The sequence below is a fragment of the Macrobrachium nipponense genome, chromosome 34 (genome assembly GCF_015104395.2).
Source record: "Macrobrachium nipponense isolate FS-2020 chromosome 34, ASM1510439v2, whole genome shotgun sequence".
In the NCBI taxonomy this organism is placed as follows: Eukaryota; Metazoa; Arthropoda; class Malacostraca; order Decapoda; family Palaemonidae; genus Macrobrachium; species Macrobrachium nipponense.
Window position 1 is genome coordinate 25,039,870 of NC_061095.1, and position 22,720 is coordinate 25,062,589.

The 22,720-nt window shown below is 34.9% G+C and overlaps 1 protein-coding gene and 1 long non-coding RNA gene across 2 annotated transcripts in view; one reads left to right on the plus strand and one right to left on the minus strand.

The window, feature by feature from the left end:
* LOC135207981 (uncharacterized) overlaps positions 1-22,720 on the plus strand; it is a 309,193-nt gene that overhangs the window by 42,437 nt on the left and 244,036 nt on the right. The gene's annotated exons all lie outside the window — the stretch shown is intronic.
* LOC135207984 (uncharacterized) overlaps positions 425-22,720 on the minus strand; it is a 399,748-nt gene continuing 377,452 nt past the window's right edge. Inside the window, exon 7 of the long non-coding RNA XR_010313093.1 lies at positions 425-527. This is a non-coding gene — a long non-coding RNA (uncharacterized LOC135207984). The remainder of the gene's footprint in view (positions 528-22,720) is intronic.

Here is a 22,720-nt window from a genome sequence, read left to right on the forward strand (position 1 = left end):
GACTGAGCTGGAATGCTGTTTATTTGCGGAAAAAAGGGTGACTTATTTTAATGAGAGTGCTGCCTTTGGCTCACTTACTCTTTAATTAGACCTCTGTTTGTCGATTCGTCGATACTTGATCATTGTTTGATGAAATACAAGTTCACTCGTCAGGCTACTTGATCCTGCACTTATGATGATGTTTAGATATCAGCAGGGGAGTCCGGGGAATCTGTCCCTTCATTTAGGAAAAGTCTCATTGATTTCTCAACCTTCCGTAGTCACTTCACCTCATCTGGCCTCAAATTACACATCTCAGTCGTAAGGACAAACTCCTAGTTTTCTAAGAAGAGCATGGGTTCAATTCCAAAGCAATTTAGTGAAGTCCCGGTAGAACTCATTTTGGCTCCGTTGACTGTGGTTTTGAATTACGTACCTTTTTTTTTTTTGTTTTTTTTTTTTTTTTTTTTTAAGAAGCATCCTTAGGAAAACTACCAGTTCTGAAATACTTACTGGGAGCCAAAAGTGAAGACCTGGAACGCCGCACTCTGTAAAGGAAAAAGTGTGAATATATTATATATATGATATACATATGTATGCATATATAGATATGTATATATGTTGTTAGCCGAAGGGGGATTTTTAAGATGATAATTTCGTCCTCTCACGGATTCGAACCAGCGCACGGAGGAGAAATCAGGACTTCAGTGATGTTACAGACTCGTATACATACCCCTTCACTGGAAGGCATTTCAGATTGCCCAGAGCGTTATTGTTTCATAGTCTGTTCACAAAACCAGGCGACGTATCGGCAGCGAAGATCTCAAACGCGTAATTGCTTAGAGGCAGACAACACGGTTCAATAACCCCGGCTGGTGAGTGAAAGAGCAACGCATAGTTGGCCTTCTCGAATGAATAATTCAATTCAGTGTAGTTTGTCAAGCAAAAATTACAATTCATTTCAATGTTATTTTCAGTTGGATTCTACAAAATGGTCTGGGAGCGTGGAAAGCATAATCCTAAATATAATCACAGCAAATGGGGCAGTTCCGTGAATTGTCTCTTAGTAACTTGTATTTTCCTCGTACAAAATAATTCCACTTGCTTTTTTTTCCTACGTAAGCTTCTAAGTCAAGCTAAGAACTAAAACTTATTAATTTTTCCCTTCCTTTTTTCGTTTACCATAAGTACTGCTAACTCGCATTTTCCTCTTACAAAATTATTTAACTTTTTTTTTTATCCTACGTAAACTTCTAAGTCAAGCTAAGAAATAAAAACTATTAAATGTTTCCATTCCGTTGTTCGTTTACCGTAAGTTCTACTAACTCGTATTTTCTTCTTACTAAACAATTTCACTTTTTTTTATCCTACGTAAGCTTCTAAGTCAAGCGGAGAACTAAAACTTATTAATTTTTTCCTTCCTTTTTTCGTTTACCATAAGTGCCACTAACTTTTATTTTCCTCGTACAGAACAATTCCACTTTATTTTAATCCTACGTAAGCTTCTAAGTCAAGCTAAGAAATAAAAACTATTCCATTTTTTTCCCTTTCTTTTGAAGCAAGTCTCCCGAACATCATCTCCCTACCTCCCTCTCACATATCCAGGCGTCCTGTCCTTTCCACCCCCGACTTAAACTTTATGGCAAAAATAGGAAAAAGACGAGAGAAACGGAAACGAAATGAATTTCATCCCAGAAAGTAACACTTAACACTTTCCAAGCAACAGCAGCACGAACAGCAGCGGAGCCCACGTGTTCCAGAACAAGGCGCAGAGCAGGGAATAATAAGGATCATTATTGCGCCTTGTCTCCCACCCCGTCCCTTGTAATGCTCAAGCAGTGGGCAAAATCGATGGAAGCTGATGAGTTTAGGGGGAGCATTCCATGAATAGATGATAATGCCATCACGGGCCCAGGCCTTATCTCGTATGATTCGACCTCCCCTTCCTCTGCCCTTCCTACGTCTATTTTCTGGATCGCCCCTTTGTGACGCCCACAAACGCCCACGGTGTGATGTCAGTTGGAATAACAAGAGGAGGGCTGAGCTGTTGGTACTACTGTCCGCTGTTTTGTTTTGCTCCAGAGGGATTGTGGTTCGTTTTCTGTTTTTATCGAGGAGAATAATTTCACCTTCCCCCACCACCTCACCGATTAGATGTTTGTCTAAAAGGCAACGTTCTAAATGACTTAACACGGTGCTTTTTAGTACTGGGGCCTCTTCCTTGCCTTTCCTGGGCCGCTGTGATCTTTAGCCATTCGCACTAGACCCTTTCCTGTACCTTTTTCTTGAGACATCTCAATCCTTTGAAGTGGCTCGTCAGTCTCCACTGAAGTACTCAATAGCAGGTCGTCTTTCATTCGTCTTTCCATTTTCTCTTGTGTCTACCCCGCTCTGATCGTCTTCCTTACATAGTAACCTTCTGAACGATCATTATACTGTAACCCAATTCATACTTGCTATCTGTCCTGTCCATTTGGTTAAGTGTGTGTTTTCTATAATTTGACTTTGAACACCTAACCATCGTTCTTCAAATCTCTTATGTTTATCGTGAGTTATGTACACTTGTGCAATATATGGACTTCGTGAATCCCCTAAGACACTCATGATTCTTGACAAGTTTTGGTGCCCTCATAAACTGTTGGTGATCTAGAGTAGGTCCTTACTATGGTAAAACATCTCAAAACCATACGTCTGCACCTCATTACACAAACATATCACAAACAGGCTGAATTCAACCAACGCTTTACTGAAAGTCCTAACAAGTGCTTCATACGATTATCCTACATTTGTCAAAAGTTTCGTTCTCCACTGACGGTAGCTAGCAGTTTTTCAGTCTCTGCATTTGATGTTTTGGCGACAAGCTTCCGACATGTGTTTGACGTATCATTACTGGAGTGTGGACACACCTTTAGTTTCTCAAGTTATTCTTGCCACTCGTACGATATTCACGATTCTCGTAGATCATTCATGGCCCTAATACATGACTGTAGTTCCCAGACATCATTAGTTTATGTTGTTAATAAATTACTCACAGCTCTTATGAAATATTCATGACCATTAAAAGTTATGTTATACACGATTTGCTTTTATCATACATATTATAGACTTTTATGGTCATCATACCACATTTTTATGTCATTAATGGTTCAGCAAGCTCAGTTTAAAATTGGTTATCTTCATAAGTTTTTTCGTCACTTAACAATCAAGCACCATACCGGCATCTTTACCAGCCACTCATCTATGAAATGTATTCTCACAAGCTATTGCTGATACAATATATTCATGGCTCACATATGTTACTGACGATCCTCATAAGTTATTGCAGACAAACTACTCATAAATCGTGCGATATTTACGGTCATCTTAACCTGATCTTAAGCCTCGTAACGTATCCAGGATCCTCGTAAATTATGCATATTGCATTTGTTTTTCATGATCCTAAGAAGTTATTCACGATCCCGATAAGCAATGCGAAATCCTCCCAAGGTATTTATTATCATCAGTTATTCATAGACAAAATAATGGCAGGTTTTGAAGTTCTGATTCTTTTTTATAGTAAAACGAGCGTAGGTTGAATTACGTCACATTTTATTTCCGACGCTTTTGACTGTATCTTGATAACAATCTGAAGCTTGATACAAGAGAACACTATTTCCATTGTTGGAAAATATGCAGTAATTATTATTTGGGAAAACGGAGTAAAAACTCAATGAAAAAAAGGTTCTTGCTAAAAGATAAAAGTATTTTTTTGCAATATAATATAAAAATTATAGGCAAGTATATAGAGATATATTGAGCACTTTTTCTTAAAAGCAAATATGTTGAAATCTAAACTTCAACAACTCATCCCATGTTTTTACTTTAGCATATAATGTTATTCTGTTATACTTTCTTTTTATCAACAGTCTCATCTAAAATGTTGTGGAACATTTTTCTAGTGAGAAATATTCATTGTCCTTATGCACGATCTTCACAAATGATTCATGATCCTCATGAGTCACTCAAAATAGTTATTTATACGTTTGAAATTGACAATTTCATAAGTTATTGATAGCTGTTATTAGTTACTCATGATTCACGAAGGTAAATTGTGATCCATTTTGGGTGGATCACTGTGTTCCTCGTGGGATCTTGGTTACCCTATATTTATGAATTTTTGCTTACTCGGGGACTACTTTGTTGTTGTTGTGGGAGTAGGAGAGGTTTGTGGGAGAGCCTAAAAAGGTCTCTTAAAAGGTATTTCGCGTTGAATTAAAGATACGGGAATTTTAGGATAGGACATTTATGATTTTTTAAGGATAGGATACTTACGATTTATTTATTAGAATGAAAATGTAAAATATAAATAATGTGCATGTTAAACAGTACAGAAAAATTATTTCTAATAAAATATATCGTATTTATTTTAATTTTCGTAGGTGAAACAAGGCTCTGTTTGACAGTTGATTTTAGCACGTTTTAATTCATTTGGTGGACTGAATTTGGAGGCTATTTCTATGCAAGTATTTTGTTTCCACAGGAATTACAAAGACCACTGCACATTAAGTTAGTAATTAATGTTTACAACTTATACATGAGGGGGAAAATATTGCATGCGTCCCGAGTAAGCTGAAGGCCTGATCACGCATTATTAATCATGAAACTTGGTTCTGAAACAAATCGTGATCCTTATCCTATTTCCAGTTCTTCGTCATAAAAAAGAATTTCAAGAGATTCATTTCTCTCATTTATTTCCACTGTGTTATTCCCACGAGCTTTTCTTTATGCACTCTAATTTATTCATTGGTCTCATAAGTTATTGATGTTCCTTATAAGTAACTTTTATAATCATAGATTATGTATATAATAATTCGTGATTGTTATGATAAGGTTTTCTTAAGTTCATGTTGATTCTCCTAAATTATGCAGGATTCTTAGAAGTCATTTATACATTTGTTTTCCATGATCCCAAGAAAATGTTCATGATCCACATTAGCTATGATTGGTCCTCACAAGTTATTCATGACCTCCATCAATTAATCAGGACCATTGGTACCCACGACCATCATGAGGTATTCATAAGTTTATTCTTGTTCCTCATAAATTATTGACAGGTGTGACTCGTTCATATATCGCATAAAATTCATGATCGTCATAAGTTATTCATGAGTCACTCTGGTAAATCATGATACTATTTAAGTTATTCTTGAGTCACGCTGGTAATTCATGACATTTATTGACTTTATATCAATATCGTCCTTAGGGGATCTTAAGTGCTTGCTATATTCTATTTACGAACCGATTTATTTTCTATATATATATATATATATATATATATATATATATATGGCATATATATATATTTGCAATAAGCGCTCCCCCATGGTGGAGAGAGAGAGAGAGAGAGAGAGAGAGTCAGTCAATACCTATTTTCTGGGTCACTTTCTATTTACGGCTAGGTGATGACGACAATCTCTCAACCAATCGATAAACGAGTTGTTTGGTTAATGGGAGAGAAAAGATATTAATCGGTGTTTTCAGTGTCATATTATATATTGAACTAATGTTGCTAATGTAGCGATATTCTTGGCAGTTTCAGCCGAGTGACCTCGAATAATTCCACATTCTCATGTTCCCCGTAGGCTGGTAGTGCCGTCAGTGCACCTCACATGATGCACGGTAGGTATTACTTAGCTGTTCTTTGCAGCGTCCCTTCGGCCCTTGGCTGCAACCTCTTTTCATTCCTTTTACTCCACCTCCGTCCATATTCACTTTCTTCCATCTGACTTTCCACCTTCTGTAACAATTGTTTCATAGTGTTACTGCGAGGTTTTCCTTCTGTTACACTTTTCAAACCTCCTTGCTGCCGATTTACCTATTTACCGTACAGGGCTGAATGACCTCGTAAGTCCCAGCGCTTGGCCTTTGGTTGGTCTAAATTCTATATTCCAGTTCCAACATTCTCGTGTTATTTTATCTTAAAGAAAAAAGGACATGAGCTGAGCTAAAGCAGTTTCTTTTATTAATGTATAACTGGTTTATACGTAGAGTTAAAACATGACGATACATGAGGTCCTAGTCATTGGGTCATTACGTACCGTCCCAAAGCTCCGACCAAGATGCCATCATCGTTCTGATGCCGGATTGATGACGGGAAGTCTAAATTCAGAGTCTATTTTCCGAAGTCTGTTGACGTTTAACCCAGAAAAGAATAGAACACTGCATTGTATCGCAGAGATTCTTGCACTTCCTCTGATAGCAGTTATTCTCTTTGCCACTGTATGTCGGGTATTTGTTTAGTTCCAGTTGCTCTGAAATAAAATAACCCCATTTCCTCGTCATTTCGTTAGAATAGAGTATTCTGTTTTTTGAAGGCTTCTTTAAAATGAATTCATATTTCTACGGTCTCAGTTTTCAGTTTTTTTATTTATTTAATTGTTTATTTATTTATTTATCTATTTATTTATTTTTTAGATTATGAAAAAAAATTTTATCAAGAAAAAAATTTAGATATTAAGTTCCCGAAGTCTTCCATAGAAATAATAATATTTCTATAGTTTCAATTTTCAGTTTTTTATTTGTGATTATGAAAAGGATTCCGATATTGAGTCCCTGAAGTTTCCCTTGAAAAGGATTCAAATTTCTACAGGTTTTTTCTCAGAATATTTTCTTCTAAAATTATGATAAGAACTCAGATACTAAATAGCTGTAGTTTCCCTTGAAAAAATAATTCATATTCCTACAATTTCTGTTTTCAATTTCTTTGAGCGTCATTCGTTTGTTTTCGTATTCGGAAGGAAAAGACCTGGACATGAACGTTGAAATGTCTCTCATCTCCGGGAGGAGGGAAATGATGGCAATGGACCCGAGTCCTGGTCCCTGACAGCCTAAATTTAGGGGTCTTGGGAGAGTGCTAAGTATAGCGGAGAATAAAAGGTTCAAGAGAGCAGTTGCGTTTCGTATCAAGAATTCGTTCATAATTTTTTTTTTTTTTTGCAAAGACACACGTGAAAATGCAAATTTTCCAAAAGGGAGACTTAAATGAATTTAAAAAATATATATTTTTTTAATTTGACTATCGAGAAATAAAACCATTTCCTAGAAGGAACTGGTAAGAAGTATGCATATTCGACAATGAAAAGAAATTTCCTTTTATTTTTTTTTTTTTATTTCCATGCATATGGAATGACCTCCTTGCTCGCTAATTTCTAGGGAAATGTGAATCCATCTCGGCTAAGAGGATTGGGATATCACAATGTTTATCGACATTGCCAGTTAATTGGAATAATTGGAAAGAGGGAGACCGTGTCTACGAGCAAGAAATCTCTCTCTCTCTCTCTCTCTCTCTCTCTCTCTCTCTCTCTCTCTCTCTCTCAATTTAATTTTGATGTTCACACAACACCTGCAGTAATTTCCAAAGGCTGACATTCACCATAGTTTCCGTGAAAACTATAAAATTGTTATATAACATAAAATAATATATCTCCTTCAGCACCTTTCACTTATTAGGCGATAAGCGTATTAACCTCAAGACATCTCGCATCTGGTATATCCCTGGCATCATGCATGTGCATAACCACGCATACATGTATATCCACGCTGGTGCTTTCTGGCAACTCCGGTATACGCGGCTTACGTGTATATATATATATATATATATATATATATATATATATATATATATATATATATATATATATATAGTATATATATATATATTTCCATCCGGCCGTCGTCCTATAGTAGATTCACATCACCCGTGCATTTGATGTCTAGGCCAGTCTCTTACGACGCTCCTGATTGGCTGTTGATAAACCAATGGCAGGGCTGGAAACTCTCAGTGTCTCCCGAGAGTTCACATGGGTAGGATCTACGTTCCACCTCTCCTGAGGTATACGTCTTTCAGAAGATGTGGATCGTACATCCTTCCTATGTGAACTCTCTCGAGAGACTGAGAGTTTCCAGCCCTGTCATTGGCTTATCAACAGCCAATCAGGAGCGTCGTAAGTGACTGGCCTAGACATCAAATGCACGGTTGAAGTGAATCTACTTTAGTATCTTCTCAGGTTCATGTATATTCATGCATATTCACGCTCGCTTCTTATCTTGCATAGGTCTATATTCTCGCTCGCAGATAGTGTGAGCGTTTGAGATGCAGCGCCAGGAAATGCCAGCGAGATAGCCAAGCGAATGGTCAGGGTATTTGATGACACGGGTCGGTGATACGCGGTATAATTCAATTATTTGCGTTAGGTAGATAAGTTTAGACTCTGGGTAAGAGCAGAGAGATCAGCAATGGCTGTAAAATCTTTATAAATTTAAGGTGTCTGTAGAGTAACGATGCTGACACTGTAATGTACGATTCAGTTTAAACGGTGTAGTGAGTTTTCAACTTTTTTCGTTAAGGAAAATTCTGATAAAAAAAACAGAAGGTAATGAGGCAAGGATACGTTTTCCTATAATGCCATGTAATCTCCATTGCTCTATATAGGAGGCCACAGAAATGTTGCAGTTAAGATTAAATTCAAAAGCTTAAGGTTTACATCAAACTTTTTCCACTTTTCCTTATATTTTGACAAAGGTTTTTTTTTTTTTTTTGCTATACACAGATTATATTAGACAAAAATGAGAATTATCTTATTTATTTTATTTTATTGTATTCTTTTATTTTTACGTATTCTATCATTATTTTAGGCTATTGTAAGTAAACATGAATCAATTTTATACAGGTCTAAAAATCAGCGGAGGTTGGGAACACGCAAACAAGCCCCATTCAATTCTTATGTATGAGAGACGAAACAGACAAGAAGTGATTCTATTTATGCAACTGTTATCTGCTCCCAAAGCTCTTCAGTCAATAACGGCTGTATATTCTTGTTTACTTTGTATGCAGTGCAGATGAATTCTAAATTTATGTTAGCTCGATAACAGTCGATGTTTTTTCAGTCAGAGCAACTAAAACGGGCCCGTCTTGTTCCTTTTGAATATCTGTTTGTCCGTCATTCTGCTATTTGCTCTAGGTGTTATTCTCTATGAAGAGCTCTGGAGGAGAGAGAGAGAGAGAGAGAGAGCTACATTCACGAAAGTATTCAGTTTCAGTGATGCCATTTTAATAACTTCCAGCAGCTGGACGAGGGCGAATAAAATTTCATATATATATATAGAGAGAGAGAGAGAGAGCAGAAGAGCGCGTTTGTTTCAGAGGCTATTGTTTTGTTCCGAGAATTGTCTCTTGTGTGTTATTTAGCGCCCCGTGAACAGAGAGGGTCGGGCGAGTTTACTCTCGGTTTGCTGTGTCGAAATGAATTCGCTCCTTGTAGTGCCTTTGTTTTGGCGCGCGTGGGTGCGTTTGTTTGGGGGTGTTTTTATCTTTATCTTGCCGGCGCTGACGAGTTGGCAAATAGAATTCGCTTCGATTTTCAGTTTGTTGATGTATCTCCGCTACGCGTCCTCTGAGGGTTTTCTCTTATTGTCATACACAAACACACACACACACAAACACACCTGGCCTTCTTTTTTATTTTCAGTTGGAAACATGTTTATTATAAATTGGCTTCTGTAGGCTACACAAACAAGTAACGTTTGCGTATTAATTTGTCTCTCTGTTTTTTGGACCATTATTGAGTTCTATTAACTTTATGTAATTTGTCTGTCTGCTGTGAAATTCACGAAGGAACTTCGAATATTGGTACAACAAAAATATGGCAATATCGAGTGACGTCCTTTCCGTAAAAGCTAAGCTTTAGAAAACTATTTGTTCTTGATTTTGCGAGGTTTAAAAGGTTTAAATGTCGCCAGCGAGTAGCAGGGTCAAGGAACTGTCATTAGTAGCACACGTGTCCGAAAGACCGAGCATTCATATCGTATTTACATGGCAAAGCCACTCGCTAAACTAATGGTTACTAATGACTCGGCTATGTAATGTTAGCCAGGACTTGAGGGATATAGTTCTCTATACAAACAAAATGGTAAAAATATATTTACAGTGTTACAGATTGCATAAAATGTTATATAAAGCAATTTGCTGGTATAATAATCTAATGTAAACTCACCATCAGTCTTTGGTTACTGATTAGGGTAACGAATACCCAAGGGGAATTGTACTTAGTAAGTGCATGTACAGTGGTCAGGATTCGAGCTTGGGTCATTGGTTTAAATCCTGTGACCATTCGCCTTTCAAGAGAGGTAAAAGTTGATACCGATGCATATATATATTCTCCTGTCTGATCAGATTCTTTACTTGGAAGCGATATCAACCTGTTTTCACTATGATAAGCCGATTTGCAAGTCTGTAATACTTCGATAGGTACGAAGTTTATCACTTACACACGCATGATTTTTTTTTTGTGACCATTCGCCTTTCAAGAGAGGTAAAAGTTGATATCGATGCATATATATACTCCTGTCTGATCAGATTGGAAGCGATATCAACCTGTTCTCACTATGATAAGCCTATTTGCAAGTCTGTAATACTTCGATAGGTACGAAGTTTATCACTTACACACGCATGATTTTTTTTTCGTTCACAAAAAAATAGGCTATAAATATAACTGGCACCCAAGGGCAATTGTAACTGATAATTATCTAAACCAGAGGACTTTATGTATATATGTAGATATATACATATATATGAATAAATGCATATAAATAGGTATATATATTTTTATTTAATATGTATATATATAAAATGAATATACATATGCATATATACTATATATATATATATATATATATATATATATGGTTTATTTAATAGATAATCTATCTATCTATCTATCTATCTATTTATATCTATCTATCAGTATATATATATATATATATATATATATATATATATATATATATATATATATATATATATATATATATTTTCCCCTTCGGGGGAAATCAATTTCTTCCGACGGAAAAACAACAACGGTGTCTTCTCCTCCACCATCCAAGTGTCGCCATTATTCAAAGGGTCTCTCTCTCCTCTCCTCCTCTCTCTCATCTCTCTCTCTCTCTCTCTCGTCTCTCTCTCTCTCTCTCTCTCTCTCTCTCTCATCACACACACACACACACACAAGTGCTGCACCATTCCAGAACTGAGCTTTCGATGCAATACTTACAATGCTACGTGAATGTTTCTGTGTAAATTTTATATATATATATATATATATATTATATATATATATATATATATATATATATATTTACACAGAAACATTCACGTAGCATTGTAAGTATTGCATCGAAAGCTCAGTTCTGGAATGGTGCAGCACCTGTGTGAGAGAGAGAGAGAGAGAGAGAGAGAGAGAGAGAGAGAGAGAGAGAGACCTTTGAATAATGGCGACACTTGGATGGTGGAAGAGAAGACACCGTTGTTGTTTTTCCGTCGGAAGAAATTGATTTCCCCCGAAGGGGAAAAAAGACAAAAGGCCGCTTTTTTGTCTGGAGAAGGAAAATAGTCACTCGAGTGCTGTAGAATCTCTTCTCTCTCTCTCTCTCTCTCTCTCTCTCTCTCTCTCTCTCTCTCTCTCTCTCTCTCTGGATTGTAATATGTGGTTTGTCTTGTAGAAAAAAAAAACGTATATTCAGAATTCCTTTTTGGGGAAACGTAATAAAATATGTCGGGGTTACTAATGGCACTCAGCCCTCACCAATGGACGGAAATATATTTGTTGTAGGATCAGATAGCAGAAGCGATATTACAGCGTAATTGATTTGCTGTCATGCTTTATATAAACATATTTTGATATACGAGGGGTAAAATCATACAAGGTGTAAAATTAATCTTGGCGAAGAGTTAAGGGGTTCATAAATCAGAACGGCATAGTCAACTGAAAGATATAAAGTCCTCAGAATTGGGAATTCAGTCAGTTTCTTTATGAGAGATATAAGGTCACCAGAATTAGGAATTCAGTCAGATTCCTTGTGAAAGATATAAGGTCCTCAGAATTGGGAATTAAGTCAGTTTCTTTATGAGAGATATAAGGTCACCAGAATTAGGAATTCAGTCAGATTCCTTGTGAAAGATATAAAGTCCTCAGAATTGGGAATTAAGTCAGTTTCTTTATGAGAGATATAAGGTCACCAGAATTAGGAATTCAGTCAGATTCCTTGTGAAAGATATAAGGTCGTCAGAATTGGGAATTCAATTTGTTTCTTAATGAAAGATGTAAGGTCCTCAGACTTAGGAATTCAGTCTGATTCCTTATGAAAGATATAAGGTCCTCAGAGTTGGGAATTCAGTTTGTTTCTTAATGAAAGATGTAAAGTCCTCAGAATTGGGAATTCAGTCAGTTTCCTTATGAGATAAGTAAGGTCCTCAGAATTTGGAATTCAATTTGTTTCTTAATGAAAGATGTAAGGTTCCCAGAATTGGGAATTCAGTTTACTTATGAAGGAATGTAAAGTCTCCAGAATTGGGAATTCAGTCAATTTCCTTATGAAAGATGTAAGGTCCCAAGATTGGCATATTCAGTCAACAGATTTTTCTGCAGGAAAATGGGTTACGAGAGTTGGGATTCAGTCAACAGATTTTTCCATTTCTCGTAAATATGGAATCTTGTTAACAGATTTTCTTAATGAAATATGGGAGGTCCTAAGAATTCGCGATTTAGTCAAGTTTGTCTTTCTGGAAGAAGGGAGGCCCACAAATACAGAATTCAGGCAACAGCTTCGCACAGGGACCTGCTGCTATTTATTCTGATGAAAATTCGATCTGCGTGTGTGCTTTATGAGAAAGAAAGATTCTGTCGGTAAGTTTTTCATACATAAAACTCGACTTATATTTTTACTTCCAATTATGTAAATTTATGGAGTGGGATTAAATATTTGTTCCCTGCAGTTTGTGAGTGTTTGGATTTTTGTTTGTTTACGTTGGCAAAATATTTCGCTTGGTGAAGCGCCTTTGATTGGAACTTGCCAAAACCATTCATTTGGCGACCCCAGCAAATTTTTTATCTTTTGGCGAATAGAGATGAAGATTTGACGATTTTTGCCTTGAGATCATTTTCACTGAATGTAAACTATATATTTCGAGCTTTTTTTTTTTTTTTTTTTTTTTGCCACACCCAATTTCAGATGAAAATAAAGGAAACGGAAGAGGGGATGGGAGGCAGGGGAGGATTACAAATGAAGACTTCATACCAAAGGAAGTAATAGACCCAGTTGTTTAAAGAAGAATAATGTTAAGAATATGGGAAAGCGTGAGAAAAGAGATTATTGTAAAACAAGCCGTCAGCAATTGACAAAAGATTTCAGTAAAATGCCTATAGCAAACATGACTTCGAGAAATGTCCCATCCTAGGAGTGATGTGTACCTTGCTGCTGCTCTGCTTAGAAAGATTTTTTTATTTTTTTGTGGGGAGGGGGTTGGGTGGGCGGCGATTTTCAAACCAACATTTTAAGTATTGGATAAACCGCTGTAGTCGCAGTAGAAATCAGATTAAGTGATTCTGGCGGAGACATATTACCAGCCACATTTCAAGGGAATCCGTCGTCTTCAAGAATGAACTTTTAAAAGAGTTATTGTAAAGTATTAATTCGCCCAATGAATTTCGGTGAGTTTAACAACTTCTCACTCTTGAGTCTCTCCTAATGAACTTAAGGTATTACTTAAACCCCAAACATTGGCGCATAACTCAAAAAAATGCATTAGAAAGCAAAAAAATAACGTGCTCTGTGTTCGTGTCTCAATAATGCCTTTCAATACACACGGCATCTGACCGGACCAATAACTAAAACACCATCAGAAAAACGTGTTCATTTTCGTTACGTACAAATTGGTAAACAACGCAGTCCTCGAGAGCGCTCTTGTCAATTTGAATAGCTCACAAATTGCAGTCTGTCGTACCGTAATTAAATAAAGACATTGCCCCTAGGAGTAAATATCGACCCCCTTCACCCCCCCCCCCCCAACTCAGCCCCCACATCCTTCCATTCCCATACCTCTCTTGTGGGAGCGAAGAAATGAGTTTTATCAGAGTTATAATCCTTTGTTTGTGAAATATGAAGACGTAAATATTTCATAATCCACCGACATGATTCACATATTGTGGTTTTAGGGCGGGAATGAAATTAAATGAGAAGCAGGGCGGATTGGACGATAATAGCACGCAAGAAAGGAGGTTAAGACGTAGAGGAACAAACTGGAGGACACAAGGAAAGATTTTCTCACTGCTGAAATGAAAAGCGTTTGCTGAAATGCCAAAAACAAAGACGGGGTCAATGCATTGAAATTAATCCCATAGGCTGCAATGAAATAGTTCGTTCCTCGAGAGTAACAAAAGCTTTTTTTGTTTTCCTCTTATCTCCCTTAGTCCTTCTTCCCCTCTATGAATCTTTTAGAAGTCGGGCAACAGAAGAAGGAGAAAGGTGTTTGAACAAAGGGTCAGGATGTCTTGACAGAACCCGTTGATGTCTGCATAAGGAGAGGAATATCTTCACAAACCCCATGTGAATCTGGGAGACATTTTCATGATTTCAGAAACGACGCCTGAGGGGTGCAGAAAGAAAAAGAAGGCCAGCTATCGAAAATAAATCACTCCACTTTAATGGGAGTATCTGGTATACCAGTCTTTGAATGGGAAGTGATTTCCTGGACGGGAAATTAATGAACCGTAAGATAATCGATGCTTATAAATACTTATCATTTCGTGTTCCCAATGTACATATATAGGTCCTGTCATCAACAAACGCGCTATGGGTTTTCAGAGGTTGAGAATTTCACTTTAGCTGGCTCGTATAAGTCTTATTTCGTCGTTTGTTTTTATCTTATTTATTTTCCTTGCATCGTTTACCCTTTACCTTGTATTCCTTCTTCTGTACTGGGCTATTGAGACCCTTGTGCTTGAAGTATTCAACATTTGCAACTAGGAAAGCATCTTGGTTCTTACAGTTATTTTTATTATTAACCAGTAAATTTCCCAAGATTACAATTCAGTGCAGGGAAGCGATAAGAAGCTGAAAGCCACTCATTTAACAACAGAAAATCGTTGGATAAAGCGGTCAGGACCGTCTGCAGTGAGCAGTGCGTTGCAGAAAACAAGTTTTAACCACTCCACACCATCCCCCCCCACACCCACCACAACCCCTCAGGAGCCCATTTGCAATGGAAAACAGGATAATTGGAAAGAGGGGGATGGTAAGCACCTGCGATCCCTTGTCCATATTGTTATGGGAAAAAGAAATATTCAGATATATGCTGCGCTTATTTTCATCTTAAGACATTCGTTACCCTGTAGTTGTGCGTTGTTGGTTTTAATATTAATAGCAAAGCGATTGGAAAGATTTGAGTCGAACCTTTTGGTGGTAAATGTGATAACACTGTTTTTCTCGCTACCTGTTTTATCTGTCTGTCCATCCATCCTATCCATCTGCAAATTATATATTATATATATATATATATATATATATATATATATATATATATATATATATATATATGTATATATATATAAGCAGATGGATGGATGGATAGATAGACAGATAAAAAGGAAACAAGGAAAACAGTGATATCACACACACACATATATATAGATAGTATATATATATATATATATATATATATATATATATATATATATATATATATATATATATATATATATATATATATATATTATATATATATTATATATATATATATATATATATATATTATATATATGTGTATGTATGTATATGTATATATATATATATATATATATATATATATATTATATATATATATATATATATATATATATATATATATATATATATATATATATATATATATATTATGTATGTGTGTGTGCGTGTGCAACGCGAACTTCAATCAAAGTCCTCATACATCTTTTCGGCGCCTGACAATCGGTTCGATAACTGGACGCAAGAGCTGACCCGTGCTCAGTACCTTAATGGGCAAAAGAAACGTGAAAATAGCCCGCGAGACTATGGACGCTGCTCCGGCCAAAATTGCGTCACGTAGGAATAATTTCACGTGCTATTTCTAGCCCCCATTAGTGCTGTATTTTTAGCAGTGACCGGCTAAACTTGCTATTTTCAGCGCAATCTGCCTCTGGGATCGCTGTTGCCTTGCATGGGTTGCCAAAGGCTGCCGTCTCGATCATCTGATCTTTTTGTTTCTGCGAAATGCCTTGCGTGCTGTTCAATCGTGACAGCGCGCTGGTTCGGGTCTCATAAATCAAGAATGATGATAAAATTGGTAATGGGTACAGAGATTACTGCTCATTCTGATCTTGTGTGTTTGTTTGTATGTATTTATGTACTGCTTGCTCTTATTTCTTTATTTGTGTGATGTATGTATGTATATATATATGTGTGTGTCTATATATATATATATATATATATATATATATTCTTATATATATATATATTATATATATATATTAATATCTATATTAAAGTATACATGTACTATATATACATATGTGTATATATACATGTATATATACACGTAAATATACGTATATATGTACATGTATATATATATATATATATATATATATATATATATATATATAATATATTAATTATAATAATAACTATATATATATATATATATATATATTATATAGACCTATATATGATAATAATACATAATATATTATAATTATGATTATATATATATTATAATATAATATATATTTATATATATTATATGAGAGAGAGATAGAGAGAAGGGTAGGGAAGCTTAAAATACCTTGAATTAGTGAATTTCATGTTGATGTTCAGATATCATGATGACATATTCAGTAAACGTTCTATTTTGACAGCTGCGCGGCCCAACACGTGCCAGCAATAAGCTTCACTTTATCAGTAAACTGAGGAATTTTATCATCTTCGTGTCTTATCAAATGAATCAGGTTCTCGAAATAGCTGGTGGTGCTTTATTTGGCTTTTGCTTGTAGTTGTTTCCGTGAATTCCGCCGTTAGTAAATGGAAGTTGCCATGATTTCGTCCAATAAAAGTTGCCATAATTTCGTTTAAAAAATTGCATAATTTCGTCAAATAAAAGTTGCGATGATTTCGCCCAATAAAAGTTGCGATGATTTCGTCAAATAAGTTGCCATGATTACGTGAAATAAGTTGACGTGATTTCGTCCAAATAAGTTGCCCTGATTTCGTGAAATTACGTGACGTGAAATGTGTTAGTGTCAAATGTAAGTTGACCATGATTTCGTCAAATATGTTGCATGATTTTGTCAAAATAAAGTTGCAATTGATTTTCGTCAAATAAGTTGCCATGATTTCGTCAAATAAGTTGCCATGATTTCGTCAAATAAGTTGCAATGATTTCGTCAAATAAGTTGCCAGGATTCTTGAAATAAGTTGAATGAATTTCGTCAAATAAGTTGCCAGGATGTTTTTTCGTAAATAGTTTAACAATGATTTCTTTCAAATAAGGTTGCCATGATTTCTTCAAATAATTTGCCATGATTACGTGAAATAAGTTGACAAGATTTCGTCAAATAAGTTGCCATGATTTCTTCAAATAAGTTGCCATGATTTCGTCAAATAAGTTGCCATGATTACGTGAAATAAGTTACGTGATTTCGTCAATAAGTTGCCATGATTTCGTCAAAAAAGTTGCCATGATTTCGTCAAATAAGTTGCCATGATTTCGTCAAATAAGTTGCCATGATTTCGTCAAATAAGTTGCCATGATTACGTGAAATAAGTTGACGTGATTTCGTCAAATAAGTTGCCATGATTTCGTCAAATAAGTTGCCATGATTACGTCAAATAAGTTGACTAATTTCGTCCAAATATGTTTAACATGATTCGTCAAAAATTGCCATGATTTTTTCTAATAAGTTTCCATGACTTTTGTTTTCAAATAAGTTGACATATTTCGTCAAACTAGTTGTTCCATGATTTTGTCAAATAGTTTCCATGATTTCGTCAAATAGTTGCCATATTTCTTTCTAATAAGTTGCCATGATTTCTTCTAATAAGTTGCCATGATTTTGTCAAATAAGTTGCCATGATTTCGTCAAATAAGTTGCCATGATTTCTTCTAATAAGTTGCCATGATTTCTTCTAATAAGTTGCCATGATTTTGTCAAATAAGTTGCCATGATTTCTTCTAATAAGTTGCCATGATTTTGTCAAATAAGTTGCCATGATTTCGTCAAATAAGTTGCCATGATTACGTGAAATAAGTTGACATGATTTCGTCAAATAAGTTGACATGATTTCGTCAAATAAGTTGACATGATTTCGTCAAATAATTTAACATGATTTCGTCAAATAAGTTGCAATGATTTCTTCAAATTAGTTGCCATGATTTCTTCAAATAAGTTGCCATGATTTTGTCAAATAAGTTGCCATGATTTCGTCAAATAAGTTGACATGATTTCGTCAAATAAGTTGACATGATTTCTTCAAATAAGTTGCCATGATTTCTTCAAATAAGTTGCCATGATTTCTTCAAATAAGTTGCCATGATTTCGGCAAATCAAATTTGCCATAGTTTCATCGAATAATAGTGGCCATGATGATTTCGTCAAATTAAAGTTGCCATAATTTCGTCAAATAAAAATTGCCATAATTTCTTCAAATAAAATTTGCCATAATTTCTTCAAATAAAAAAGGCCGCAATTTCGTCAAAAATTGCCATAATTTCGTCAAATAAAAGTTACCATAATTTCGTCACATAAAGGTTGCCATAATTTCGTCTAGCAAAAGTTGCCATAATTTCGTCAAATTAAAGTTGCCATAACTTCGTCAAATAAGTTGCCATGATTTCGTCTAATAAAAGTTGCCATAATTTCGTCAAATAGCAGTTGCCATAATTTCGTCGAATAGAAGTTGCCATAATTTCGTCGAATAGAAGTTGCCATAATTTCGTCGAATAAGTTGCCATAATTTCGTCAGATAAAAGTTGCCATAATTTCGTAGAAAAAAAGCCATAATTTCGTCGTATAAAAGTTGCCATAATTTCGTCCCAATCTCTTGACTCTCGCCCTTTTCACATCGGTTTGATGCTCGTTATCAGAATCATTAGGTAAATATTTTCATCTGTGCTGCAGATTACGCTTGTTAATCCTATTTATAGCTAAAGACAGTGCATTTCATTTTCAGAGAGAGAGAGAGAGAAGAGAGAGAGAGAGAGAGAGAGATTCTTATGACATGGACCAGATGTGTTTGTGTGTAAGGGGTTAAGCCACACTTCAGTGAAACGTGTCATAAATACGTGTTGGCAACATAATCCACACACATCACAAACAGGTTGAATACAAGTTAACGACCTACAGGTAGTCTTAACCTGCCTTTCGTACAACGATTATTCGCCATTGGCTGAAGAATACAGCTCCCTTTAAGGTCGTTGACTTGTTTTCAACCTGCTCGTGATATATATGAAAGAGGTTGCAAACTGTGTTTATGAGAGAGAGAGAGAGAGAGAGAGAGAGAGAGAGAGAGAGAGAGAGAGAGAGAATATGTATATAAGAAAACGGTTAACTTCTGTCAATAATTTGCATTATTTCGTCATTGTGACCTCTCCAGCAAAGGCAATTTTTGTTAAATACTTTCTTGCTTTTAAATGACAGTAAGCCTTGCCATTATATAGTAAAGGGTCGTGATTTTGAGCATGTACATTTATATTAATAATCTGTAGCTTACTGATCCAAGGTGAACATTTCAAAATGCAGAATATATTATTTTTTACTGAACTGTTCATTGAATTATATTTCATCTTTAAACGTATGGCTTATGTATAACCGCAAATTGTGAATCTTATTGTATAATGTGAATATTTTAATATTTGATCTAAGGAAACAATTGTTCAGCACTTGCGGAGGAGGTTTCCTGAGATATTAACGACAAAAATAGCGCAAAGATGACTTAGCAAGCGTCATTAAAGTAGAATTACTGGCTGAAAACGAGAGAAAAAGACTGAGAGGTTCCCATTAAAAACAAAACGGGAAAAACAAAAATGCTTAGTAGAAATAACTCGATTTCCTAATGTACGTATATTGTTCAAGAGTCGCAGCCATAGTGAAATAGGGTATGCGTCAAACTAAGATTTATTTCCAAGATTCAGGTTTTTGGGGTAAAATGCCGTGGAATAGAGCTTGGCATTTTATTCGATACAAATCGTGTATTACATGTCTTAATGTCAGTTTTTCGTCTTTTTTATAGCACATTTTCATAGTTGCGCTGGAATTTGAATCTAAATTCTTGTGTCAGTCCCGTAAATATTGTTTGTGAAGGTTTAATTAACTAGCATTTGATAAGAGTAAGTTACAGTAGTGCCCAAACTTTTTTTGGACCTGCCCCACCTTATCTTCTTTGAACTTCCGTGGTGATAGCCTATATTTCTTATATATTCACGTGGAGGAAGCCTAAAAGATTATTACCTTAGTTTGTAGTAATCATTACATTATTTCCTTTCCTTTTCGATAATTATATAATTGACGTTGATTTACTTCTGCAAAGGATATGAGGGAATCTGGAAATAGCACGAACATGTTTATCAGTGGACAAACAGAAATAATTGATTGTTTTTCTCTAGGACAAGGATATTATTAAATATTATTATTATTATTATTATTATTATTTTATCACAGTCGTCTTATACGACTGGGTGATTTTTATAGTGTTGGGTTCCGGGTTGCATCATGCCTCGTTAGGAGTCCATTATTATTATTATTATTATTATTATTATTATTATTATTATTATTATTATTATTATTATTATTATTATTATTATTATTATTATAGTCTCCTTTTTCTGTATTTACCATTACCTTCTGTTACACCATATTCTTTGGAAACTTGAATCGCAAGTCAATGGCACCTTCGGACCTGTTCCAAATAATAATCCCATCGATATATCTAGTATCATTAAAACTTTCATCATTTTTGCCATTTCTCTCTCGACATTGTTAAACCTTCCCTCTTACCTCTGCTTCTTCCTGGACCCAATAATCTCTTATTGCTTCCTCTAGGATTTTTCCTTGGATGCCTTCATTCTCCAATCACATCTGCTCATTAAATTCTCTATAATCGCTGAAAACATCTCCTGTTTCGGCCAATTATTGGAAAAAACTGTGTTGTTCAGATAAAGCAATAAAGTCCAGGCTGGCTTTCTATTTTGTCAAAATATTTCAGCTTATCCAGAGATGTAATATTTTCTGGTATATGATTTTATATGTATACACTCATGTATATAACGTGTATGTACATGTGTGTATATATACATACATACATACATACATACATACATACTACATACATACACACACACACACACACACTCACACACACACACACACACATATATATATATATATATATATATATATATATATATATATATATATATAACACGCACAAAACAAGCTACAAATGTAGTTTAATATGTAATTCACTCTACTTAATGAATATTACCAATAGAGCAAATTGGATATTTAAAACATATGTAGCTTAAGGTTTTTCGTGTATATAATATATATAAATATAAATATTTAATGATCATATATAATATATATTATATATATATATTATTATATTATTATATTATAATCTTATTATATTATATATATAATAATATCGATATTATATACGACGAAAAAACATTAAGCTACCAATTTGCTCTATTGGTAATATTCATTAAGATAGAGTAAATTACAATATTAAACTACATTTGTAGCTTGTTTTGTGCGTGTTATATATATATATATATTATATATATATATATATATATATATATATATATATTATATATATATATATATATGTGTGGTGTGTGTGTATGTATGTTATGTATGTATGTATGTATGTATGTATATATACACACATGTACATACACGTTATATACATGAGTGTATACATATAAAATCATATACCAGAAAATATTACATCTCTGGATAAGCTGAATTATTTTGACTTTATTGCTTTATCTGAACAACACAGTTTTTTCCAATAATTGGCCGAAACAGATGTTTTCAGCTATTATAGAGAATTTAATGAGCAGATGTGATTGGAGAATGAAAGGGCATCCAAGGAAAAATCTGAGACGGAAAGGAAAATAAAAGGAGATGATTAGGTCCAGGAAAGAAGCCAGAGGTAAGAGGGAAGGTTTAACCAATGATTATATATTATATATAATATATTATATATTATATATTATATATTATATATATATTATTATATTGTTATAATATATATCATATATATATATATATATATATATTATAATTATTATAATATATATATATAAAACACGCAGCGTAGCTTCATGCTGATCAGCAAACAGCTTGAGAAGTCATGGAGAGATGCTATCAGCCTCACTGACTTGCATTATCATAGGAAAAATCTTATTTGTCAGTAAAAATCAGAACGACAGGACACAGTTGCAATAGAATTACGTCAGTCTAAGTTAAGACAAAACTGACAAGCCAAAACGAGTTGCTTCCTTTCATGTAATTTGTGTGTGTGTGTGTGTGTGTGTGTGTGTGAGTATGTTCATATGAGATACACTAGACCTTTGCTGAAGCTTTCAAAGTTGTCTTCAGGAAGATTGCGCTGTGACACTACCCTGTTTGCCCCGTAGGGGGGTAATGCCGTCAGTGCACCTCATTCGGTGCAATGTAGGCATTACTTGAAGGTTCTTTGCGGCGTCCCTTCGGCCCCTAGCTGCCACTACTTTCATTCCTTTTGCTGTACCTCCGTTCGTATTATCTCTCTTCCATTTACTGTCCACCCTCTGCTAACAATTGTTTCATTGTGCAACTGCTTTGAGGTTTTCCTCCTGTTACGCCTTTCA